Raw genomic sequence first — 25,945 nt, forward strand, 5'->3', positions numbered from 1 at the left:
CTATCAGTCAGTTTCTCCACTGTGAACATGGAAAAATTGGCTTTTAACGTTTCAAACCGAGACCAGAAAACGTTGAGCAGTGAAGCGCTATTAAAACTTAAATCAAATCCACGGTTTTGGGGCAAAGTCAATAAGCAGTTCACGTCAGTCACCGAGAAACCCAACACTTTTTGTACTAACTTACGTGAGAAATCAAGCCTAGACATTACCATTAACGTCCCATCGTTATTTTTATTAAACAAAAAGCGCACGCTATGGTGCCTCCGCATACCGGCCCTAGCAGCCGCCATGCTGGAGGCACCGCCAGCCAATAAATAACTAAAACCAACAATAAATATCTAAAAGATTAAACTACCAAATAAATAACTAAAAAACTACACAAAGCAATAAATAGTAAAAGCGAAAGGAATAAGAGGCACTTACCCGTAGACACGAGTTTTTCTCCTTTTACGGCGAGATGTTATTTACCCTGAAAAAAACTGTAATTCCGTACAAACAGAAAATGATCCACAAGTATGTCCAAAATTTCCCTCCGTTGGTAAAGATTAATGCCACTGTTTAGCAATAATCTACTTCCCAAACAGAGAAGTCGATCGCAGTCTTAGCCAAAAGGCCGAGAAGCGATACCGGAATAGACGCAGCCAAAGGGGGAGCCGGCGAAGGCGCTGGCTTTTGGGGTGGAGGCTAGCGGGCATTTAACTCTATACGTTCTCATTGTATAACCCAGAGGTAGAACGTTGAGCTAGCAAATCAGAAGTTCATGTTTTAATGCAGGATCTGATCCACGCTCATGAGAGAGAGAGAGAGAGAGAGAGAGAGAGATAGAGAGAATTTAGAATTTTCAAAAAACCTTTATTACAAATTAAAACATTTTCATAACCTCAAATCAGAAAAAACAAAGAAAAAAATATATATAGTAACGGAAATAACAAAAAAATAAGCCAACATAGGAGCAAAGAACAAATCATCTTCAATAACCAGACACAGAGCTCCTCCATAATACCAAATCAATTCAAAAGAAAGAAGATCATTCATTGCTTTAAAGTATCTAAAACCAATAAGGATTCTAGATTTAACTTATTTTAAAAACTGCTAATGTATCATGGCTTCCGGGTCTGTCAACGTTGCTGTGGTTTTTCGACAGCTGTAATATGAAGGGTAGAGTGAAAAAAAATATTTAAGTGTTTTGAACATCCCAATTTGTTCGTTTACTTAGTATTTTCTTAATGTTTTCGAGTTAAAAAATAATTCTTAAATCGAGATACATTTACTTAATAAGCAAAGTGGCTTAGAATTTAAGTCTTGTTTACTGAAATAAATTCTAAAATGTAATAGGTTAAGGCTTAAAACAAGTAAGAATATCTGCCAGTGGGGTAAGAAAAATAAACCTAAATTGAGTTTATTATTGAATTAAGTTGAAACTAGAATTAAGTTTATTTTTCTTACCCCGCTGGCAGATATTTTTTATTTGTTTTAAATATAAACCTGTTGATTTTTATAATTTATTTCAATTATTTTACAAAGTATGCGATCTGATTTTTTTAATCGCGGTGTTTCTTTTATTCCTCGTTTCTTTTCCGTGCATTTGCTTTATTTATTTATTTTTGCTTGTTGCATTTAAATGCACATTTGATTTGTTGCCACATTATTATGTGTTAATGTATTTTTTAACATGTTTATCAACAAAAAGTGCGTTATTATAATTAATTATATAGCTGTGAAATATATACAAGAATTCCCAGCAAAAACAAAACGTTTTTATAACAATTTTCTATTACAATACATAATATCTTAAGCCACTTTGCTTACCAAGTAAATGTATCTCCATTTAAGCATTGTCAGATATTCACTAGAAAACAAGACAAAAACAGTAAGTAAGATATTAATTTACTTTTTTCTTTCAAACATAAATTTACAGACGGCTGGAAATTTTTAAAGGGGACATATTATGAAAATCTGACTTTTTCCATGTTTAACTGCTATAATTGTGTCCCCAGTGCTTCTATCAACCTAGAAAATGTGAAAAAGATCAACCCAATAACTTAGTTTTGGTAAACCATTTTCTGCAAGCATGTTAAAAAATAGGTCATTGTAATTTGGCCCTTATTGTGATGTCACAATAAGGTAATACCGCCCACTTTATCTGCACTATCCAACCACAGCACAACCATTTAGTATGGAGAGAAAGAGAGAGATAAAATATTTCACAGCACAATTGAGCTTCAATTGCAACAAACCACCATCATTGTGATCAGTGGTTGCACTTCATCTGCTCATTTGCATTTTAAATGACACACCCAAAACGGCACACTTTTACTCAGACCTATTTTAGACTTAGTTTACATCTTAAAAAAAATCTCATAATATGTCCCCTTTAATAAAATAACTAGCCATACCTATTCGGGTCTGCTCCCGTTTGCTGTGATGACGGGGGACTTAGTCCAAAGCACATTTTGAGGAATACTTACACATTTTACTTCTTATTTCTTTGAAATTAATTATGCATACACTATGGATTAAAAATGTCCCGACTGCGAACCTGATAAAACCCAGGTAAAAAGCAAATACAAATAAACCATTTTGATTTAGCAAAAGTTTACAAATAAATGCACTCCTTGCACACAACAAGCACGTCTAGTTACCATTCATATTTTGCGTGATTTAAGTTTCGTCGCATACATTTTGGAAGGCACACGATAAAAACAAAATAAGGCTTTTAATGTATGCCGACCTCATTCTCCGTTGAGGGCTTATCAATCATAATAAACGCTGTTAACTCTTCTCATTGAATGGTCTAAATCCAATGCTGGTAAAGAAATCAAATGTGCATTTAAACGCAACAAGCAAGCCGTAAAGCAATGGATGCAGGCAAACAAACGAGGAATAGCACATACACCACGATTAGATCATCGGGTCGCATACTTTGGAATTAATAAGAAATAATTATTCAGTCTAAAGAAATAAGAAGTAAAATGTCTAAGTATTTCTCCAAATGTGCACACTCATTACAATAAACGGGAGCAGACACGAATAGTTATGTATGTCTCGTTATTTTATTTAAAATTGATAAGCTGTCTAACATATGATATATTTTGATAATACGAAATGCTAAAAAAATATTATAACACCAATCGACAATATCTGTTATTGTTATTTTTACAAGTAAATTCATGTGTAGGAGAAAACAAAGCAGCTGTCAGTCCATACTATATTGAGTGGCCATCGTAGTGGTGCAACCTGAACGATGTTTTCCCTACTTCCGGTCAAAGCCGCCATTTTGTGAAATAGGCATATAGGTGACGCTGGAGCACGCGGCCATTGTCTCTGTTCAACAAAACAAGTATATATATACACATACGCATATTTTTCCTCAATCAATCACCGAATACAAGGTGCAATTCGATGCCAACTGACCCTTCTCTCTGGTTTCATGTTTGTAAGGAAAATTAAGGGGGAAATTACGATAGCATTTCAGCCAAACATTCATTCGTGCCACGCTGCTTTTCTTTGAACGAAAAAAAACCCTCTGCTCCCCCTACACAATTTCTTCTCCTGTTATTTTATGCTTAAAACAAGCAAATAAATCTGACTACAGGGTAAGAAAAAATTCGTGAACTTTTCCCATAAACACTTAATTCAAGAAAAATTGTCCCACCCCACTGGCCATTTTTTATCCACAATACACATTCGATGTCTGCAGGCACCATTGTCTTTGTTCAACGCAAACAATTCTGTTGCGTTTTTCTTTGAACGAAGTGCTCCGCCTAGATAATTTGACCCATATTCACATGGGTTTGTTTCTCGTTTTTTTTTCTTTGAGAACAATCTATATAGCGCCTTCCACAATCGTTTTGGTGTTAGCTTTACGTAAAATAGAAACACAGAAAAGTACTGAGCGATGGAGAGACCACGAACGCGGAACGTATTATGGACCACGGACTGGCAAACAAACTGGCAACCACGCACTAAAGAAGCAAACTCTGATTTTAAACTCACCTTATTTGTCCCCGGAAAGCGCCAGAGTCGATGCACGGAGTGGACGGAACAAGCCTCGCTTCCATAGCCGAAGGTCAAAAATCCATTTAAACGTGTAGTCCCCGGTGTCCACTCGATCTTACCCAAAAAGCCGAGAAGCGATACCGCAATGGCATCCGGAGAAGGCGCTGGCTGTCGGGATGGAGGTTAGCGGGTCAGAGGTCCGGCACTGAAGGTCTGCGTTCATTATTCACCGTGTGCATTTCACTCTATATCCACTTTCTAATGTATAGCACTTGATAAGGATTAACAGTTTAAAAACAGAAATGCAAGACATCAGAAAATACATTTATTTTTTACTTTCATAACATGAGAGGTGTCATACAATAACAAATATGAGCTTTAAAATCACATTCCTAAGTTAAAAATATACATAAAAATAGATATATGGATCATTACACAAATCACTACTCAAAGGACCTATGTTAAATAACTGCTTCAATATTAATTAACAATAACATTTGGCCAAGGCAGTCCTTGTAAATAGACATATAAATAGACAAATAAAATCATGACATATATGCCGTAGAGCCTGAGATAGAGAAAAATAATAAGGAATTCTGCTTTTACTACCATCTCAGAAATATTGCCAGAATTAGAGGTTTTGTCTCAAGACAGGACTTAGAGAAACTTGTTCATGCTTTCATCACCAGCAGGGCCGATTATTGCAATGGTCAATGGATTTAAAAAGTACTGTTTCTTGTTTAAAAACCACTTCATGGCTACAATACATGACAGATATGCTAATCGAATATGAAACCGATTACTCGGATCAATAGGATCAGGTCATTTAGAAAAAACAAGGGTTCACTCAAAACAAGGTGCCTCAGCATTCAGTTATTATCAGCTTTCAGAAGAGATCAGATGTGCTTCAACAGTAGACACTTTTAAATCTAGATTAAAAACACATCAGTTTAACTTTGCATTTACTGAATGATTTAAAACAGTACGAATAAAACAGTACAAAAGAATAAAACAGTATGAACCTTACCTGTTATAAAGGGAATGAAGCTTACGGTATGGTGCTTACCTGCAGAAATAAATAAAGTACAATAAGAACACACAGAACTTCAATTTTCAAAATTATTTTAACATTAAATGATGATTATTTTACTGGTTTACCTGTTTGTGATTACCACAGGATCCCGTCACCTGGCTGCGGTCTTCATTTGGTGAACGGTTCTTCACTCATAATTGACCTATACAAGAAATAGAGAAGAATAATAAGCAATTCTGCTTTTACATGTAGATGTGTGCCCCAAGAACACAGACACACCGGCTCCAAAAAGTTTAAACAGTACACATTTCTGTTATTTTAATGTGGCAAATGTGTCAGCTTTAAAAGAAGCATACATTACCTTTTAAAGAGGAAATACCTTTTGCATGAAATACCTTTACTCCCAGCATAAGCAAGCAATTTTCAAAATGCCTTTAAAAGTAAATAGTGATTATTTTACTTGTTTACCTGTTTGTGATTACCATGGAATCCTGTCACCATCATTTTTAAGCTTGTAAAGCAAATAATGAAATATTGACTTAGTAGGAAAAAATATTTTGGAAGTATCGTGATAAATGATGAAGAAAATATTTTGCAAAGTGATGGTTAGCACACGGTTGATGGTACCTATTAAATTCCATCATATTTTTTTATTCCTACTATGGAAGTCAATGGTGACTATCTGCTGTGGGTTTACCATCATTCCTCAAAATACCTTCTTTTGTGTTACTCAGAAAAAAACTAATCCTCGTGTTGTTGTAAGCCTGTATGCATGAGTAAATGATGACAGAATTATCATCATAAATTGAAATATCCCTTTAAACTGTATTTCCCCCCTTAAACCTAAACTTATTTTCCTACAGCAAGTCATTTAGGTAATCAAGAAAATACTTTACCCGTTGTCTTTGTGAGTTAAACAAATACAGCTACGCTTCCAGGTCTGTCGACGTTGCTGTGGTTTTTCGACAGCTGTAGTCTGAAGGGTAGCGAATGAATGAATACATTGCAAAAAATCATTTCTTACTTGTTATTTCGAACTGTTTTAACTATACAAATATCTAGAAAGTCTTAAAATAAGATGCATTTTTTGATGAGCAAAATGCCCTAAGAAAATAAACCTAGCCTTTAGGGAGAAAAAACTCAGAATTTGGGCTTAAAACAAGCAAATAAATCTGCCAAAGGGGTAAGAAACAAATCTAGATATAAACACTTAATTCAAGAAAAATTGTCGTAGCCCATTGGCAGATTTGTTGGCTTGTTTAATGTACATGCATGTACAATATTTCAATTTGTCTTGTATTTATTAGCATTTTGTATTGCCCAACGCTGTCTAGGTTGTTTAACTGTTGTCATTTTCTTATAAAAGCCTTTATAATTTATTAGTTTGGATGATTGCCATTCCCGAGAACCTCTTATATTGGAAGTAAAAGAATCATCTAAGCATTATTTTGTGCTCTTAGACATGTAGCCGTTTGATTGTGGTTCTATTTAATGGCTAGTCTATTCGTTTGGAATGGTCAAACGGCTATTAGATTTTCACTGACAGCCCAAATTAAGCCTTGTTTTAGCCTAGACACTTATTCGCTGTCTATTAAAAGTTATGTAGTCGTTGAATAGCCGCTTTTTTGATGACTAATGTATTCTTGGGCCGTGGTTAGATGTCTCTTGGATTTTACGTAAAACGACAAGCGAATCTATTTTTAACACAAAGGTCAGGGGAGAGCGCGAACGCAGTCCCCCACTATCAGAAATTTTGCAGTCGAGATTCCCACATTTGGGGAATTCGCAAAGGGTCAGCCCAACCGGAGTGCAATGGCTGAGCCTCGCCCTGGGTGAACCACCTTCATGATCATGGTGTCTCCCCTGCCAGGTAAGTATGAGCGACACCCTTTGAGGCCAGACGGCCGCATCTTCCTGTGACCGATCACATCGACGGCGCCCCCGGAGGCCGTCCGACTAACATTTCATTTACTGTGTGTGACCAGGTGGAAAGCGCACGAAGCCACGTCTGAGACCAAACATTCTTCGAGATCTACCCTGTTTTTATTCCGTTTCCAGCCCGGTTGAACCGTGTAGAGTGAAATATGTGAAACAATTTAAATCAAATGGATTTAAATTGCGCATTCAAATATATGGTTTCGTTATTACAAAGTAACTTTACGTGGAATAGAAACAAAAAAAAATGTACAGAGCAATCAAGAAACAACGAAAGCATAGCAATTTTAGAACGTGGATAAATAAAAACACAGGGCTCAATGACTTACCCGTTGTCGTTGTGAGTTAAACAAGTACAGCTATGCTTCCAGGTCTGTCGACGTTGCTGTGGTTTTTCGACAGCTGTAGTATGAAGGGTAGTGAAAAAAGTTTTCAGGTGTTTTTAACATTCCAATCGGTCTCGTTCGCTTTTGTTGCGCCTTCAGCTGTGTCGAGGATGTTTAATTCGTCCTCGTATCACCTCCGCAAACTTGTAAAGAAATTAATTAAATACATTACAAAAACATTTCTTTATCAGCGTGTTCATTTCCACGCAAGCTTTTCGTTAAACCAATAAAGCCAACGAAATCACAGCAATTTTAAAACACACGGATTAGAAAAAACACCGTCATTCACGCACAAAAGAAGCAAATTCTTTTTTTTATACTTGACTTATTTATCCCCGAGATGGGGAGCGCACCATTCATGGAAACACTGCAATACCATGTTGATGCATGGAGTGGAAGGAGCAAGCTCCGCTTCCATTTCCGAAGGTCAAAAATCCATTTAACATATAGTCCCCGGATAGGAGACGTATCAGACATTAAACTGATAAGAACAGATACTACACTTGATCTTAGCCAAAAGGCCGAGAAGCGATACCGGAATAGACGCAGCCAAAGGGGGAGCCGGCGAAGGCGCTGGCTTTTGGGGTGGAGGCTAGCGGGCATTTAACTCTATACGTTCTCATTGTATAACCCAGAGGTAGAACGTTGAGCTAGCAAATCAGAAGTTCATGTTTTAATGCAGGATCTGATCCACGCTCATGAGAGAGAGAGAGAGAGAGAGAGAGAGAGATAGAGAGAATTTAGAATTTTCAAAAAACCTTTATTACAAATTAAAACATTTTCATAACCTCAAATCAGAAAAAACAAAGAAAAAAATATATATAGTAACGGAAATAACAAAAAAATAAGCCAACATAGGAGCAAAGAACAAATCATCTTCAATAACCAGACACAGAGCTCCTCCATAATACCAAATCAATTCAAAAGAAAGAAGATCATTCATTGCTTTAAAGTATCTAAAACCAATAAGGATTCTAGATTTAACTTATTTTAAAAACTGCTAATGTATCATGGCTTCCGGGTCTGTCAACGTTGCTGTGGTTTTTCGACAGCTGTAATATGAAGGGTAGAGTGAAAAAAAATATTTAAGTGTTTTGAACATCCCAATTTGTTCGTTTACTTAGTATTTTCTTAATGTTTTCGAGTTAAAAAATAATTCTTAAATCGAGATACATTTACTTAATAAGCAAAGTGGCTTAGAATTTAAGTCTTGTTTACTGAAATAAATTCTAAAATGTAATAGGTTAAGGCTTAAAACAAGTAAAAATATCTGCCAGTGGGGTAAGAAAAATAAACCTAAATTGAGTTTATTATTGAATTAAGTTGAAACTAGAATTAAGTTTATTTTTCTTACCCCGCTGGCAGATATTTTTTATTTGTTTTAAATATAAACCTGTTGATTTTTATAATTTATTTCAATTATTTTACAAAGTATGCGATCTGATTTTTTTAATCGCGGTGTTTCTTTTATTCCTCGTTTCTTTTCCGTGCATTTGCTTTATTTATTTATTTTTGCTTGTTGCATTTAAATGCACATTTGATTTGTTGCCACATTATTATGTGTTAATGTATTTTTTAACATGTTTATCAACAAAAAGTGCGTTATTATAATTAATTATATAGCTGTGAAATATATACAAGAATTCCCAGCAAAAACAAAACGTTTTTATAACAATTTTCTATTACAATACATAATATCTTAAGCCACTTTGCTTACCAAGTAAATGTATCTCCATTTAAGCATTGTCAGATATTCACTAGAAAACAAGACAAAAACAGTAAGTAAGATATTAATTTACTTTTTTCTTTCAAACATAAATTTACAGACGGCTGGAAATTTTTAATAAAATAACTAGCCATACCTATTCGGGTCTGCTCCCGTTTGCTGTGATGACGGGGGACTTAGTCCAAAGCACATTTTGAGGAATACTTACACATTTTACTTCTTATTTCTTTGAAATTAATTATGCATACACTATGGATTAAAAATGTCCCGACTGCGAACCTGATAAAACCCAGGTAAAAAGCAAATACAAATAAACCATTTTGATTTAGCAAAAGTTTACAAATAAATGCACTCCTTGCACACAACAAGCACGTCTAGTTACCATTCATATTTTGCGTGATTTAAGTTTCGTCGCATACATTTTGGAAGGCACACGATAAAAACAAAATAAGGCTTTTAATGTATGCCGACCTCATTCTCCGTTGAGGGCTTATCAATCATAATAAACGCTGTTAACTCTTCTCATTGAATGGTCTAAATCCAATGCTGGTAAAGAAATCAAATGTGCATTTAAACGCAACAAGCAAGCCGTAAAGCAATGGATGCAGGCAAACAAACGAGGAATAGCACATACACCACGATTAGATCATCGGGTCGCATACTTTGGAATTAATAAGAAATAATTATTCAGTCTAAAGAAATAAGAAGTAAAATGTCTAAGTATTTCTCCAAATGTGCACACTCATTACAATAAACGGGAGCAGACACGAATAGTTATGTATGTCTCGTTATTTTATTTAAAATTGATAAGCTGTCTAACATATGATATATTTTGATAATACGAAATGCTAAAAAAATAATATAACACCAATCGACAATATCTGTTATTGTTATTTTTACAAGTAAATTCATGTGTAGGAGAAAACAAAGCAGCTGTCAGTCCATACTATATTGAGTGGCCATCGTAGTGGTGCAACCTGAACGATGTTTTCCCTACTTCCGGTCAAAGCCGCCATTTTGTGAAATAGGCATATAGGTGACGCTGGAGCACGCGGCCATTGTCTCTGTTCAACAAAACAAGTATATATATACACATACGCATATTTTTCCTCAATCAATCACCGAATACAAGGTGCAATTCGATGCCAACTGACCCTTCTCTCTGGTTTCATGTTTGTAAGGAAAATTAAGGGGGAAATTACGATAGCATTTCAGCCAAACATTCATTCGTGCCACGCTGCTTTTCTTTGAACGAAAAAAAACCCTCTGCTCCCCCTACACAATTTCTTCTCCTGTTATTTTATGCTTAAAACAAGCAAATAAATCTGACTACAGGGTAAGAAAAAATTCGTGAACTTTTCCCATAAACACTTAATTCAAGAAAAATTGTCCCACCCCACTGGCCATTTTTTATCCACAATACACATTCGATGTCTGCAGGCACCATTGTCTTTGTTCAACGCAAACAATTCTGTTGCGTTTTTCTTTGAACGAAGTGCTCCGCCTAGATAATTTGACCCATATTCACATGGGTTTGTTTCTCGTTTTTTTTTCTTTGAGAACAATCTATATAGCGCCTTCCACAATCGTTTTGGTGTTAGCTTTACGTAAAATAGAAACACAGAAAAGTACTGAGCGATGGAGAGACCACGAACGCGGAACGTATTATGGACCACGGACTGGCAAACAAACTGGCAACCACGCACTAAAGAAGCAAACTCTGATTTTAAACTCACCTTATTTGTCCCCGGAAAGCGCCAGAGTCGATGCACGGAGTGGACGGAACAAGCCTCGCTTCCATAGCCGAAGGTCAAAAATCCATTTAAACGTGTAGTCCCCGGTGTCCACTCGATCTTACCCAAAAAGCCGAGAAGCGATACCGCAATGGCATCCGGAGAAGGCGCTGGCTGTCGGGATGGAGGTTAGCGGGTCAGAGGTCCGGCACTGAAGGTCTGCGTTCATTATTCACCGTGTGCATTTCACTCTATATCCACTTTCTAATGTATAGCACTTGATAAGGATTAACAGTTTAAAAACAGAAATGCAAGACATCAGAAAATACATTTATTTTTTACTTTCATAACATGAGAGGTGTCATACAATAACAAATATGAGCTTTAAAATCACATTCCTAAGTTAAAAATATACATAAAAATAGATATATGGATCATTACACAAATCACTACTCAAAGGACCTATGTTAAATAACTGCTTCAATATTAATTAACAATAACATTTGGCCAAGGCAGTCCTTGTAAATAGACATATAAATAGACAAATAAAATCATGACATATATGCCGTAGAGCCTGAGATAGAGAAAAATAATAAGGAATTCTGCTTTTACTACCATCTCAGAAATATTGCCAGAATTAGAGGTTTTGTCTCAAGACAGGACTTAGAGAAACTTGTTCATGCTTTCATCACCAGCAGGGCCGATTATTGCAATGGTCAATGGATTTAAAAAGTACTGTTTCTTGTTTAAAAACCACTTCATGGCTACAATACATGACAGATATGCTAATCGAATATGAAACCGATTACTCGGATCAATAGGATCAGGTCATTTAGAAAAAACAAGGGTTCACTCAAAACAAGGTGCCTCAGCATTCAGTTATTATCAGCTTTCAGAAGAGATCAGATGTGCTTCAACAGTAGACACTTTTAAATCTAGATTAAAAACACATCAGTTTAACTTTGCATTTACTGAATGATTTAAAACAGTACGAATAAAACAGTACAAAAGAATAAAACAGTATGAACCTTACCTGTTATAAAGGGAATGAAGCTTACGGTATGGTGCTTACCTGCAGAAATAAATAAAGTACAATAAGAACACACAGAACTTCAATTTTCAAAATTATTTTAACATTAAATGATGATTATTTTACTGGTTTACCTGTTTGTGATTACCACAGGATCCCGTCACCTGGCTGCGGTCTTCATTTGGTGAACGGTTCTTCACTCATAATTGACCTATACAAGAAATAGAGAAGAATAATAAGCAATTCTGCTTTTACATGTAGATGTGTGCCCCAAGAACACAGACACACCGGCTCCAAAAAGTTTAAACAGTACACATTTCTGTTATTTTAATGTGGCAAATGTGTCAGCTTTAAAAGAAGCATACATTACCTTTTAAAGAGGAAATACCTTTTGCATGAAATACCTTTACTCCCAGCATAAGCAAGCAATTTTCAAAATGCTTTTAAAAGTAAATAGTGATTATTTTACTTGTTTACCTGTTTGTGATTACCATGGAATCCTGTCACCATCATTTTTAAGCTTGTAAAGCAAATAATGAAATATTGACTTAGTAGGAAAAAATATTTTGGAAGTATCGTGATAAATGATGAAGAAAATATTTTGCAAAGTGATGGTTAGCACACGGTTGATGGTACCTATTAAATTCCATCATATTTTTTTATTCCTACTATGGAAGTCAATGGTGACTATCTGCTGTGGGTTTACCATCATTCCTCAAAATACCTTCTTTTGTGTTACTCAGAAAAAAACTAATCCTCGTGTTGTTGTAAGCCTGTATGCATGAGTAAATGATGACAGAATTATCATCATAAATTGAAATATCCCTTTAAACTGTATTTCCCCCCTTAAACCTAAACTTATTTTCCTACAGCAAGTCATTTAGGTAATCAAGAAAATACTTTACCCGTTGTCTTTGTGAGTTAAACAAATACAGCTACGCTTCCAGGTCTGTCGACGTTGCTGTGGTTTTTCGACAGCTGTAGTATGAAGGGTAGCGAATGAATGAATACATTGCAAAAAATCATTTCTTACTTGTTATTTCGAACTGTTTTAACTATACAAATATCTAGAAAGTCTTAAAATAAGATGCATTTTTTGATGAGCAAAATGCCCTAAGAAAATAAACCTAGCCTTTAGGGAGAAAAAACTCAGAATTTGGGCTTAAAACAAGCAAATAAATCTGCCAAAGGGGTAAGAAACAAATCTAGATATAAACACTTAATTCAAGAAAAATTGTCGTAGCCCATTGGCAGATTTGTTGGCTTGTTTAATGTACATGCATGTACAATATTTCAATTTGTCTTGTATTTATTAGCATTTTGTATTGCCCAACGCTGTCTAGGTTGTTTAACTGTTGTCATTTTCTTATAAAAGCCTTTATAATTTATTAGTTTGGATGATTGCCATTCCCGAGAACCTCTTATATTGGAAGTAAAAGAATCATCTAAGCATTATTTTGTGCTCTTAGACATGTAGCCGTTTGATTGTGGTTCTATTTAATGGCTAGTCTATTCGTTTGGAATGGTCAAACGGCTATTAGATTTTCACTGACAGCCCAAATTAAGCCTTGTTTTAGCCTAGACACTTATTCGCTGTCTATTAAAAGTTATGTAGTCGTTGAATAGCCGCTTTTTTGATGACTAATGTATTCTTGGGCCGTGGTTAGATGTCTCTTGGATTTTACGTAAAACGACAAGCGAATCTATTTTTAACACAAAGGTCAGGGGAGAGCGCGAACGCAGTCCCCCACTATCAGAAATTTTGCAGTCGAGATTCCCACATTTGGGGAATTCGCAAAGGGTCAGCCCAACCGGAGTGCAATGGCTGAGCCTCGCCCTGGGTGAACCACCTTCATGATCATGGTGTCTCCCCTGCCAGGTAAGTATGAGCGACACCCTTTGAGGCCAGACGGCCGCATCTTCCTGTGACCGATCACATCGACGGCGCCCCCGGAGGCCGTCCGACTAACATTTCATTTACTGTGTGTGACCAGGTGGAAAGCGCACGAAGCCACGTCTGAGACCAAACATTCTTCGAGATCTACCCTGTTTTTATTCCGTTTCCAGCCCGGTTGAACCGTGTAGAGTGAAATATGTGAAACAATTTAAATCAAATGGATTTAAATTGCGCATTCAAATATATGGTTTCGTTATTACAAAGTAACTTTACGTGGAATAGAAACAAAAAACAATGTACAGAGCAATCAAGAAACAACGAAAGCATAGCAATTTTAGAACGTGGATAAATAAAAACACAGGGCTCAATGACTTACCCGTTGTCGTTGTGAGTTAAACAAGTACAGCTATGCTTCCAGGTCTGTCGACGTTGCTGTGGTTTTTCGACAGCTGTAGTATGAAGGGTAGTGAAAAAAGTTTTCAGGTGTTTTTAACATTCCAATCGGTCTCGTTCGCTTTTGTTGCGCCTTCAGCTGTGTCGAGGATGTTTAATTCGTCCTCGTATCACCTCCGCAAACTTGTAAAGAAATTAATTAAATACATTACAAAAACATTTCTTTATCAGCGTGTTCATTTCCACGCAAGCTTTTCGTTAAACCAATAAAGCCAACGAAATCACAGCAATTTTAAAACACACGGATTAGAAAAAACACCGTCATTCACGCACAAAAGAAGCAAATTCTTTTTTTTATACTTGACTTATTTATCCCCGAGATGGGGAGCGCACCATTCATGGAAACACTGCAATACCATGTTGATGCATGGAGTGGAAGGAGCAAGCTCCGCTTCCATTTCCGAAGGTCAAAAATCCATTTAACATATAGTCCCCGGATAGGAGACGTATCAGACATTAAACTGATAAGAACAGATACTACACTTGATCTTAGCCAAAAGGCCGAGAAGCGATACCGGAATAGACGCAGCCAAAGGGGGAGCCGGCGAAGGCGCTGGCTTTTGGGGTGGAGGCTAGCGGGCATTTAACTCTATACGTTCTCATTGTATAACCCAGAGGTAGAACGTTGAGCTAGCAAATCAGAAGTTCATGTTTTAATGCAGGATCTGATCCACGCTCATGAGAGAGAGAGAGAGAGAGAGAGAGATAGAGAGAATTTAGAATTTTCAAAAAACCTTTATTACAAATTAAAACATTTTCATAACCTCAAATCAGAAAAAACAAAGAAAAAAATATATATAGTAACGGAAATAACAAAAAAATAAGCCAACATAGGAGCAAAGAACAAATCATCTTCAATAACCAGACACAGAGCTCCTCCATAATACCAAATCAATTCAAAAGAAAGAAGATCATTCATTGCTTTAAAGTATCTAAAACCAATAAGGATTCTAGATTTAACTTATTTTAAAAACTGCTAATGTATCATGGCTTCCGGGTCTGTCAACGTTGCTGTGGTTTTTCGACAGCTGTAATATGAAGGGTAGAGTGAAAAAAAATATTTAAGTGTTTTGAACATCCCAATTTGTTCGTTTACTTAGTATTTTCTTAATGTTTTCGAGTTAAAAAATAATTCTTAAATCGAGATACATTTACTTAATAAGCAAAGTGGCTTAGAATTTAAGTCTTGTTTACTGAAATAAATTCTAAAATGTAATAGGTTAAGGCTTAAAACAAGTAAAAATATCTGCCAGTGGGGTAAGAAAAATAAACCTAAATTGAGTTTATTATTGAATTAAGTTGAAACTAGAATTAAGTTTATTTTTCTTACCCCGCTGGCAGATATTTTTTATTTGTTTTAAATATAAACCTGTTGATTTTTATAATTTATTTCAATTATTTTACAAAGTATGCGATCTGATTTTTTTAATCGCGGTGTTTCTTTTATTCCTCGTTTCTTTTCCGTGCATTTGCTTTATTTATTTATTTTTGCTTGTTGCATTTAAATGCACATTTGATTTGTTGCCACATTATTATGTGTTAATGTATTTTTTAACATGTTTATCAACAAAAAGTGCGTTATTATAATTAATTATATAGCTGTGAAATATATACAAGAATTCCCAGCAAAAACAAAACGTTTTTATAACAATTTTCTATTACAATACATAATATCTTAAGCCACTTTGCTTACCAAGTAAATGTATCTCCATTTAAGCATTGTCAGATATTCACTAGAAAACAAGACAAAAACAGTAAGTAAGATATTAATTTACTTTTTTCTTTCAAACATAAATTTACAGACGGCTGGAAATTTTTAATAAAATAACTAGCCATACCTATTCGGGTCTGCTCCCGTTTGCTGTGATGACGGGGGACTTAGTCCAAAGCACATTTTGAGGAATACTTACACATTTTACTTCTTATTTCTTTGAAATTAATTATGCATACACTATGGATTAAAAATGTCCCGACTGCGAACCTGATAAAACCCAGGTAAAAAGCAAATACAAATAAACCATTTTGATTTAGCAAAAGTTTACAAATAAATGCACTCCTTGCACACAACAAGCACGTCTAGTTACCATTCATATTTTGCGTGATTTAAGTTTCGTCGCATACATTTTGGAAGGCACACGATAAAAACAAAATAAGGCTTTTAATGTATGCCGACCTCATTCTCCGTTGAGGGCTTATCAATCATAATAAACGCTGTTAACTCTTCTCATTGAATGGTCTAAATCCAATGCTGGTAAAGAAATCAAATGTGCATTTAAACGCAACAAGCAAGCCGTAAAGCAATGGATGCAGGCAAACAAACGAGGAATAGCACATACACCACGATTAGATCATCGGGTCGCATACTTTGGAATTAATAAGAAATAATTATTCAGTCTAAAGAAATAAGAAGTAAAATGTCTAAGTATTTCTCCAAATGTGCACACTCATTACAATAAACGGGAGCAGACACGAATAGTTATGTATGTCTCGTTATTTTATTTAAAATTGATAAGCTGTCTAACATATGATATATTTTGATAATACGAAATGCTAAAAAAATAATATAACACCAATCGACAATATCTGTTATTGTTATTTTTACAAGTAAATTCATGTGTAGGAGAAAACAAAGCAGCTGTCAGTCCATACTATATTGAGTGGCCATCGTAGTGGTGCAACCTGAACGATGTTTTCCCTACTTCCGGTCAAAGCCGCCATTTTGTGAAATAGGCATATAGGTGACGCTGGAGCACGCGGCCATTGTCTCTGTTCAACAAAACAAGTATATATATACACATACGCATATTTTTCCTCAATCAATCACCGAATACAAGGTGCAATTCGATGCCAACTGACCCTTCTCTCTGGTTTCATGTTTGTAAGGAAAATTAAGGGGGAAATTACGATAGCATTTCAGCCAAACATTCATTCGTGCCACGCTGCTTTTCTTTGAACGAAAAAAAAACCCTCTGCTCCCCCTACACAATTTATTCTCCTGTTATTTTATGCTTAAAACAAGCAAATAAATCTGACTACAGGGTAAGAAAAAATTCGTGAACTTTTCCCATAAACACTTAATTCAAGAAAAATTGTCCCACCCCACTGGCCATTTTTTATCCACAATACACATTCGATGTCTGCAGGCACCATTGTCTTTGTTCAACGCAAACAATTCTGTTGCGTTTTTCTTTGAACGAAGTGCTCCGCCTAGATAATTTGACCCATATTCACATGGGTTTGTTTCTCGTTTTTTTTTCTTTGAGAACAATCTATATAGCGCCTTCCACAATCGTCTTGGTGTTAGCTTTACGTAAAATAGAAACACAGAAAAGTACTGAGCGATGGAGAGACCACGAACGCGGAACGTATTATGGACCACGGACTGGCAAACAAACTGGCAACCACGCACTAAAGAAGCAAACTCTGATTTTAAACTCACCTTATTTGTCCCCGGAAAGCGCCAGAGTCGATGCACGGAGTGGACGGAACAAGCCTCGCTTCCATAGCCGAAGGTCAAAAATCCATTTAAACGTGTAGTCCCCGGTGTCCACTCGATCTTACCCAAAAAGCCGAGAAGCGATACCGCAATGGCATCCGGAGAAGGCGCTGGCTGTCGGGATGGAGGTTAGCGGGTCAGAGGTCCGGCACTGAAGGTCTGCGTTCATTATTCACCGTGTGCATTTCACTCTATATCCACTTTCTAATGTATAGCACTTGATAAGGATTAACAGTTTAAAAACAGAAATGCAAGACATCAGAAAATACATTTATTTTTTACTTTCATAACATGAGAGGTGTCATACAATAACAAATATGAGCTTTAAAATCACATTCCTAAGTTAAAAATATACATAAAAATAGATATATGGATCATTACACAAATCACTACTCAAAGGACCTATGTTAAATAACTGCTTCAATATTAATTAACAATAACATTTGGCCAAGGCAGTCCTTGTAAATAGACATATAAATAGACAAATAAAATCATGACATATATGCCGTAGAGCCTGAGATAGAGAAATAATAAGGAATTCTGCTTTTACTACCATCTCAGAAATATTGCCAGAATTAGAGGTTTTGTCTCAAGACAGGACTTAGAGAAACTTGTTCATGCTTTCATCACCAGCAGGGCCGATTATTGCAATGGTCAATGGATTTAAAAAGTACTGTTTCTTGTTTAAAAACCACTTCATGGCTACAATACATGACAGATATGCTAATCGAATATGAAACCGATTACTCGGATCAATAGGATCAGGTCATTTAGAAAAAACAAGGGTTCACTCAAAACAAGGTGCCTCAGCATTCAGTTATTATCAGCTTTCAGAAGAGATCAGATGTGCTTCAACAGTAGACACTTTTAAATCTAGATTAAAAACACATCAGTTTAACTTTGCATTTACTGAATGATTTAAAACAGTACGAATAAAACAGTACAAAAGAATAAAACAGTATGAACCTTACCTGTTATAAAGGGAATGAAGCTTACGGTATGGTGCTTACCTGCAGAAATAAATAAAGTACAATAAGAACACACAGAACTTCAATTTTCAAAATTATTTTAACATTAAATGATGATTATTTTACTGGTTTACCTGTTTGTGATTACCACAGGATCCCGTCACCTGGCTGCGGTCTTCATTTGGTGAACGGTTCTTCACTCATAATTGACCTATACAAGAAATAGAGAAGAATAATAAGCAATTCTGCTTTTACATGTAGATGTGTGCCCCAAGAACACAGACACACCGGCTCCAAAAAGTTTAAACAGTACACATTTCTGTTATTTTAATGTGGCAAATGTGTCAGCTTTAAAAGAAGCATACATTACCTTTTAAAGAGGAAATACCTTTTGCATGAAATACCTTTACTCCCAGCATAAGCAAGCAATTTTCAAAATGCTTTTAAAAGTAAATAGTGATTATTTTACTTGTTTACCTGTTTGTGATTACCATGGAATCCTGTCACCATCATTTTTAAGCTTGTAAAGCAAATAATGAAATATTGACTTAGTAGGAAAAAATATTTTGGAAGTATCGTGATAAATGATGAAGAAAATATTTTGCAAAGTGATGGTTAGCACACGGTTGATGGTACCTATTAAATTCCATCATATTTTTTTATTCCTACTATGGAAGTCAATGGTGACTATCTGCTGTGGGTTTACCATCATTCCTCAAAATACCTTCTTTTGTGTTACTCAGAAAAAAACTAATCCTCGTGTTGTTGTAAGCCTGTATGCATGAGTAAATGATGACAGAATTATCATCATAAATTGAAATATCCCTTTAAACTGTATTTCCCCCCTTAAACCTAAACTTATTTTCCTACAGCAAGTCATTTAGGTAATCAAGAAAATACTTTACCCGTTGTCTTTGTGAGTTAAACAAATACAGCTACGCTTCCAGGTCTGTCGACGTTGCTGTGGTTTTTCGACAGCTGTAGTATGAAGGGTAGCGAATGAATGAATACATTGCAAAAAATCATTTCTTACTTGTTATTTCGAACTGTTTTAACTATACAAATATCTAGAAAGTCTTAAAATAAGATGCATTTTTTGATGAGCAAAATGCCCTAAGAAAATAAACCTAGCCTTTAGGGAGAAAAAACTCAGAATTTGGGCTTAAAACAAGCAAATAAATCTGCCAAAGGGGTAAGAAACAAATCTAGATATAAACACTTAATTCAAGAAAAATTGTCGTAGCCCATTGGCAGATTTGTTGGCTTGTTTAATGTACATGCATGTACAATATTTCAATTTGTCTTGTATTTATTAGCATTTTGTATTGCCCAACGCTGTCTAGGTTGTTTAACTGTTGTCATTTTCTTATAAAAGCCTTTATAATTTATTAGTTTGGATGATTGCCATTCCCGAGAACCTCTTATATTGGAAGTAAAAGAATCATCTAAGCATTATTTTGTGCTCTTAGACATGTAGCCGTTTGATTGTGGTTCTATTTAATGGCTAGTCTATTCGTTTGGAATGGTCAAACGGCTATTAGATTTTCACTGACAGCCCAAATTAAGCCTTGTTTTAGCCTAGACACTTATTCGCTGTCTATTAAAAGTTATGTAGTCGTTGAATAGCCGCTTTTTTGATGACTAATGTATTCTTGGGCCGTGGTTAGACGTCTCTTGGATTTTACGTAAAACGACAAGCGAATCTATTTTTAACACAAAGGTCAGGGGAGAGCGCGAACGCAGTCCCCCACTATCAGAAATTTTGCAGTCGAGATTCCCACATTTGGGGAATTCGCAAAGGGTCAGCCCAACCGGAGTGCAATGGCTGAGCCTCGCCCTGGGTGAACCACCTTCATGATCATGGTGTCTCCCCTGCCAGGTAAGTATGAGCGACACCCTTTGAGGCCAGACGGCCGCATCTTCCTGTGACCGATCACATCGACGGCGCCCCCGGAGGCCGTCCGACTAACATTTCATTTACTGTGTGTGACCAGGTGGAAAGCGCACGAAGCCACGTCTGAGACCAAACATTCTTCGAGATCTACCCTGTTTTTATTCCGTTTCCAGCCCGGTTGAACCGTGTAGAGTGAAATATGTGAAACAATTTAAATCAAATGGATTTAAATTGCGCATTCAAATATATGGTTTCGTTATTACAAAGTAACTTTACGTGGAATAGAAACAAAAAAAAATGTACAGAGCAATCAAGAAACAACGAAAGCATAGCAATTTTAGAACGTGGATAAATAAAAACACAGGGCTCAATGACTTACCCGTTGTCGTTGTGAGTTAAACAAGTACAGCTATGCTTCCAGGTCTGTCGACGTTGCTGTGGTTTTTCGACAGCTGTAGTATGAAGGGTAGTGAAAAAAGTTTTCAGGTGTTTTTAACATTCCAATCGGTCTCGTTCGCTTTTGTTGCGCCTTCAGCTGTGTCGAGGATGTTTAATTCGTCCTCGTATCACCTCCGCAAACTTGTAAAGAAATTAATTAAATACATTACAAAAACATTTCTTTATCAGCGTGTTCATTTCCACGCAAGCTTTTCGTTAAACCAATAAAGCCAACGAAATCACAGCAATTTTAAAACACACGGATTAGAAAAAACACCGTCATTCACGCACAAAAGAAGCAAATTCTTTTTTTTATACTTGACTTATTTATCCCCGAGATGGGGAGCGCACCATTCATGGAAACACTGCAATACCATGTTGATGCATGGAGTGGAAGGAGCAAGCTCCGCTTCCATTTCCGAAGGTCAAAAATCCATTTAACATATAGTCCCCGGATAGGAGACGTATCAGACATTAAACTGATAAGAACAGATACTACACTTGATCTTAGCCAAAAGGCCGAGAAGCGATACCGGAATAGACGCAGCCAAAGGGGGAGCCGGCGAAGGCGCTGGCTTTTGGGGTGGAGGCTAGCGGGCATTTAACTCTATACGTTCTCATTGTATAACCCAGAGGTAGAACGTTGAGCTAGCAAATCAGAAGTTCATGTTTTAATGCAGGATCTGATCCACGCTCATGAGAGAGAGAGAGAGAGAGAGAGAGATAGAGAGAATTTAGAATTTTCAAAAAACCTTTATTACAAATTAAAACATTTTCATAACCTCAAATCAGAAAAAACAAAGAAAAAAATATATATAGTAACGGAAATAACAAAAAAATAAGCCAACATAGGAGCAAAGAACAAATCATCTTCAATAACCAGACACAGAGCTCCTCCATAATACCAAATCAATTCAAAAGAAAGAAGATCATTCATTGCTTTAAAGTATCTAAAACCAATAAGGATTCTAGATTTAACTTATTTTAAAAACTGCTAATGTATCATGGCTTCCGGGTCTGTCAACGTTGCTGTGGTTTTTCGACAGCTGTAATATGAAGGGTAGAGTGAAAAAAAATATTTAAGTGTTTTGAACATCCCAATTTGTTCGTTTACTTAGTATTTTCTTAATGTTTTCGAGTTAAAAAATAATTCTTAAATCGAGATACATTTACTTAATAAGCAAAGTGGCTTAGAATTTAAGTCTTGTTTACTGAAATAAATTCTAAAATGTAATAGGTTAAGGCTTAAAACAAGTAAAAATATCTGCCAGTGGGGTAAGAAAAATAAACCTAAATTGAGTTTATTATTGAATTAAGTTGAAACTAGAATTAAGTTTATTTTTCTTACCCCGCTGGCAGATATTTTTTATTTGTTTTAAATATAAACCTGTTGATTTTTATAATTTATTTCAATTATTTTACAAAGTATGCGATCTGATTTTTTTAATCGCGGTGTTTCTTTTATTCCTCGTTTCTTTTCCGTGCATTTGCTTTATTTATTTATTTTTGCTTGTTGCATTTAAATGCACATTTGATTTGTTGCCACATTATTATGTGTTAATGTATTTTTTAACATGTTTATCAACAAAAAGTGCGTTATTATAATTAATTATATAGCTGTGAAATATATACAAGAATTCCCAGCAAAAACAAAACGTTTTTATAACAATTTTCTATTACAATACATAATATCTTAAGCCACTTTGCTTACCAAGTAAATGTATCTCCATTTAAGCATTGTCAGATATTCACTAGAAAACAAGACAAAAACAGTAAGTAAGATATTAATGTACTTTTTTCTTTCAAACATAAATTTACAGACGGCTGGAAATTTTTAATAAAATAACTAGCCATACCTATTCGGGTCTGCTCCCGTTTGCTGTGATGACGGGGGACTTAGTCCAAAGCACATTTTGAGGAATACTTACACATTTTACTTCTTATTTCTTTGAAATTAATTATGCATACACTATGGATTAAAAATGTCCCGACTGCGAACCTGATAAAACCCAGGTAAAAAGCAAATACAAATAAACCATTTTGATTTAGCAAAAGTTTACAAATAAATGCACTCCTTGCACACAACAAGCACGTCTAGTTACCATTCATATTTTGCGTGATTTAAGTTTCGTCGCATACATTTTGGAAGGCACACGATAAAAACAAAATAAGGCTTTTAATGTATGCCGACCTCATTCTCCGTTGAGGGCTTATCAATCATAATAAACGCTGTTAACTCTTCTCATTGAATGGTCTAAATCCAATGCTGGTAAAGAAATCAAATGTGCATTTAAACGCAACAAGCAAGCCGTAAAGCAATGGATGCAGGCAAACAAACGAGGAATAGCACATACACCACGATTAGATCATCGGGTCGCATACTTTGGAATTAATAAGAAATAATTATTCAGTCTAAAGAAATAAGAAGTAAAATGTCTAAGTATTTCTCCAAATGTGCACACTCATTACAATAAACGGGAGCAGACACGAATAGTTATGTATGTCTCGTTATTTTATTTAAAATTGATAAGCTGTCTAACATATGATATATTTTGATAATACGAAATGCTAAAAAAATAATATAACACCAATCGACAATATCTGTTATTGTTATTTTTACAAGTAAATTCATGTGTAGGAGAAAACAAAGCAGCTGTCAGTCCATACTATATTGAGTGGCCATCGTAGTGGTGCAACCTGAACGATGTTTTCCCTACTTCCGGTCAAAGCCGCCATTTTGTGAAATAGGCATATAGGTGACGCTGGAGCACGCGGCCATTGTCTCTGTTCAACAAAACAAGTATATATATACACATACGCATATTTTTCCTCAATCAATCACCGAATACAAGGTGCAATTCGATGCCAACTGACCCTTCTCTCTGGTTTCATGTTTGTAAGGAAAATTAAGGGGGAAATTACGATAGCATTTCAGCCAAACATTCATTCGTGCCACGCTGCTTTTCTTTGAACGAAAAAAAACCCTCTGCTCCCCCTACACAATTTCTTCTCCTGTTATTTTATGCTTAAAACAAGCAAATAAATCTGACTACAGGGTAAGAAAAAATTCGTGAACTTTTCCCATAAACACTTAATTCAAGAAAAATTGTCCCACCCCACTGGCCATTTTTTATCCACAATACACATTCGATGTCTGCAGGCACCATTGTCTTTGTTCAACGCAAACAATTCTGTTGCGTTTTTCTTTGAACGAAGTGCTCCGCCTAGATAATTTGACCCATATTCACATGGGTTTGTTTCTCGTTTTTTTTTCTTTGAGAACAATCTATATAGCGCCTTCCACAATCGTTTTGGTGTTAGCTTTACGTAAAATAGAAACACAGAAAAGTACTGAGCGATGGAGAGACCACGAACGCGGAACGTATTATGGACCACGGACTGGCAAACAAACTGGCAACCACGCACTAAAGAAGCAAACTCTGATTTTAAACTCACCTTATTTGTCCCCGGAAAGCGCCAGAGTCGATGCACGGAGTGGACGGAACAAGCCTCGCTTCCATAGCCGAAGGTCAAAAATCCATTTAAACGTGTAGTCCCCGGTGTCCACTCGATCTTACCCAAAAAGCCGAGAAGCGATACCGCAATGGCATCCGGAGAAGGCGCTGGCTGTCGGGATGGAGGTTAGCGGGTCAGAGGTCCGGCACTGAAGGTCTGCGTTCATTATTCACCGTGTGCATTTCACTCTATATCCACTTTCTAATGTATAGCACTTGATAAGGATTAACAGTTTAAAAACAGAAATGCAAGACATCAGAAAATACATTTATTTTTTACTTTCATAACATGAGAGGTGTCATACAATAACAAATATGAGCTTTAAAATCACATTCCTAAGTTAAAAATATACATAAAAATAGATATATGGATCATTACACAAATCACTACTCAAAGGACCTATGTTAAATAACTGCTTCAATATTAATTAACAATAACATTTGGCCAAGGCAGTCCTTGTAAATAGACATATAAATAGACAAATAAAATCATGACATATATGCCGTAGAGCCTGAGATAGAGAAAAATAATAAGGAATTCTGCTTTTACTACCATCTCAGAAATATTGCCAGAATTAGAGGTTTTGTCTCAAGACAGGACTTAGAGAAACTTGTTCATGCTTTCATCACCAGCAGGGCCGATTATTGCAATGGTCAATGGATTTAAAAAGTACTGTTTCTTGTTTAAAAACCACTTCATGGCTACAATACATGACAGATATGCTAATCGAATATGAAACCGATTACTCGGATCAATAGGATCAGGTCATTTAGAAAAAACAAGGGTTCACTCAAAACAAGGTGCCTCAGCATTCAGTTATTATCAGCTTTCAGAAGAGATCAGATGTGCTTCAACAGTAGACACTTTTAAATCTAGATTAAAAACACATCAGTTTAACTTTGCATTTACTGAATGATTTAAAACAGTACGAATAAAACAGTACAAAAGAATAAAACAGTATGAACCTTACCTGTTATAAAGGGAATGAAGCTTACGGTATGGTGCTTACCTGCAGAAATAAATAAAGTACAATAAGAACACACAGAACTTCAATTTTCAAAATTATTTTAACATTAAATGATGATTATTTTACTGGTTTACCTGTTTGTGATTACCACAGGATCCCGTCACCTGGCTGCGGTCTTCATTTGGTGAACGGTTCTTCACTCATAATTGACCTATACAAGAAATAGAGAAGAATAATAAGCAATTCTGCTTTTACATGTAGATGTGTGCCCCAAGAACACAGACACACCGGCTCCAAAAAGTTTAAACAGTACACATTTCTGTTATTTTAATGTGGCAAATGTGTCAGCTTTAAAAGAAGCATACATTACCTTTTAAAGAGGAAATACCTTTTGCATGAAATACCTTTACTCCCAGCATAAGCAAGCAATTTTCAAAATGCTTTTAAAAGTAAATAGTGATTATTTTACTTGTT

The 25,945-nt window shown here is 35.8% G+C and overlaps 6 non-coding genes across 6 annotated transcripts; all 6 read right to left on the minus strand.

Moving 5' to 3' along the window:
- Positions 1-6,745: 6,745 nt before the first annotated feature.
- Positions 6,746-6,910, minus strand: LOC135764328 (U1 spliceosomal RNA). Its single transcript, XR_010539882.1, has one exon. It is a non-coding gene; the product is annotated as a U1 spliceosomal RNA (small nuclear RNA).
- A 785-nt stretch (positions 6,911-7,695) lies between these two features.
- On the minus strand, positions 7,696-7,886 carry LOC135764403 (U2 spliceosomal RNA). Its single transcript, XR_010539952.1, has one exon. It is a non-coding gene; the product is annotated as a U2 spliceosomal RNA (small nuclear RNA).
- Positions 7,887-13,564: 5,678 nt separating this feature from the next.
- On the minus strand, positions 13,565-13,729 carry LOC135764340 (U1 spliceosomal RNA). Its single transcript, XR_010539893.1, has one exon. It is a non-coding gene; the product is annotated as a U1 spliceosomal RNA (small nuclear RNA).
- A 785-nt stretch (positions 13,730-14,514) lies between these two features.
- LOC135764404 (U2 spliceosomal RNA) lies at positions 14,515-14,705 on the minus strand. The gene has a single exon (XR_010539953.1). It is a non-coding gene; the product is annotated as a U2 spliceosomal RNA (small nuclear RNA).
- Positions 14,706-20,378: 5,673 nt separating this feature from the next.
- Positions 20,379-20,543, minus strand: LOC135764352 (U1 spliceosomal RNA). Its single transcript, XR_010539904.1, has one exon. It is a non-coding gene; the product is annotated as a U1 spliceosomal RNA (small nuclear RNA).
- Positions 20,544-21,328: 785 nt separating this feature from the next.
- On the minus strand, positions 21,329-21,519 carry LOC135764405 (U2 spliceosomal RNA). The gene has a single exon (XR_010539954.1). It is a non-coding gene; the product is annotated as a U2 spliceosomal RNA (small nuclear RNA).
- Positions 21,520-25,945: the final 4,426 nt, after the last annotated feature.

Source organism: Paramisgurnus dabryanus, chromosome 9 (assembly GCF_030506205.2).
Source record: "Paramisgurnus dabryanus chromosome 9, PD_genome_1.1, whole genome shotgun sequence".
Classification (NCBI taxonomy): Eukaryota; Metazoa; Chordata; class Actinopteri; order Cypriniformes; family Cobitidae; genus Paramisgurnus; species Paramisgurnus dabryanus.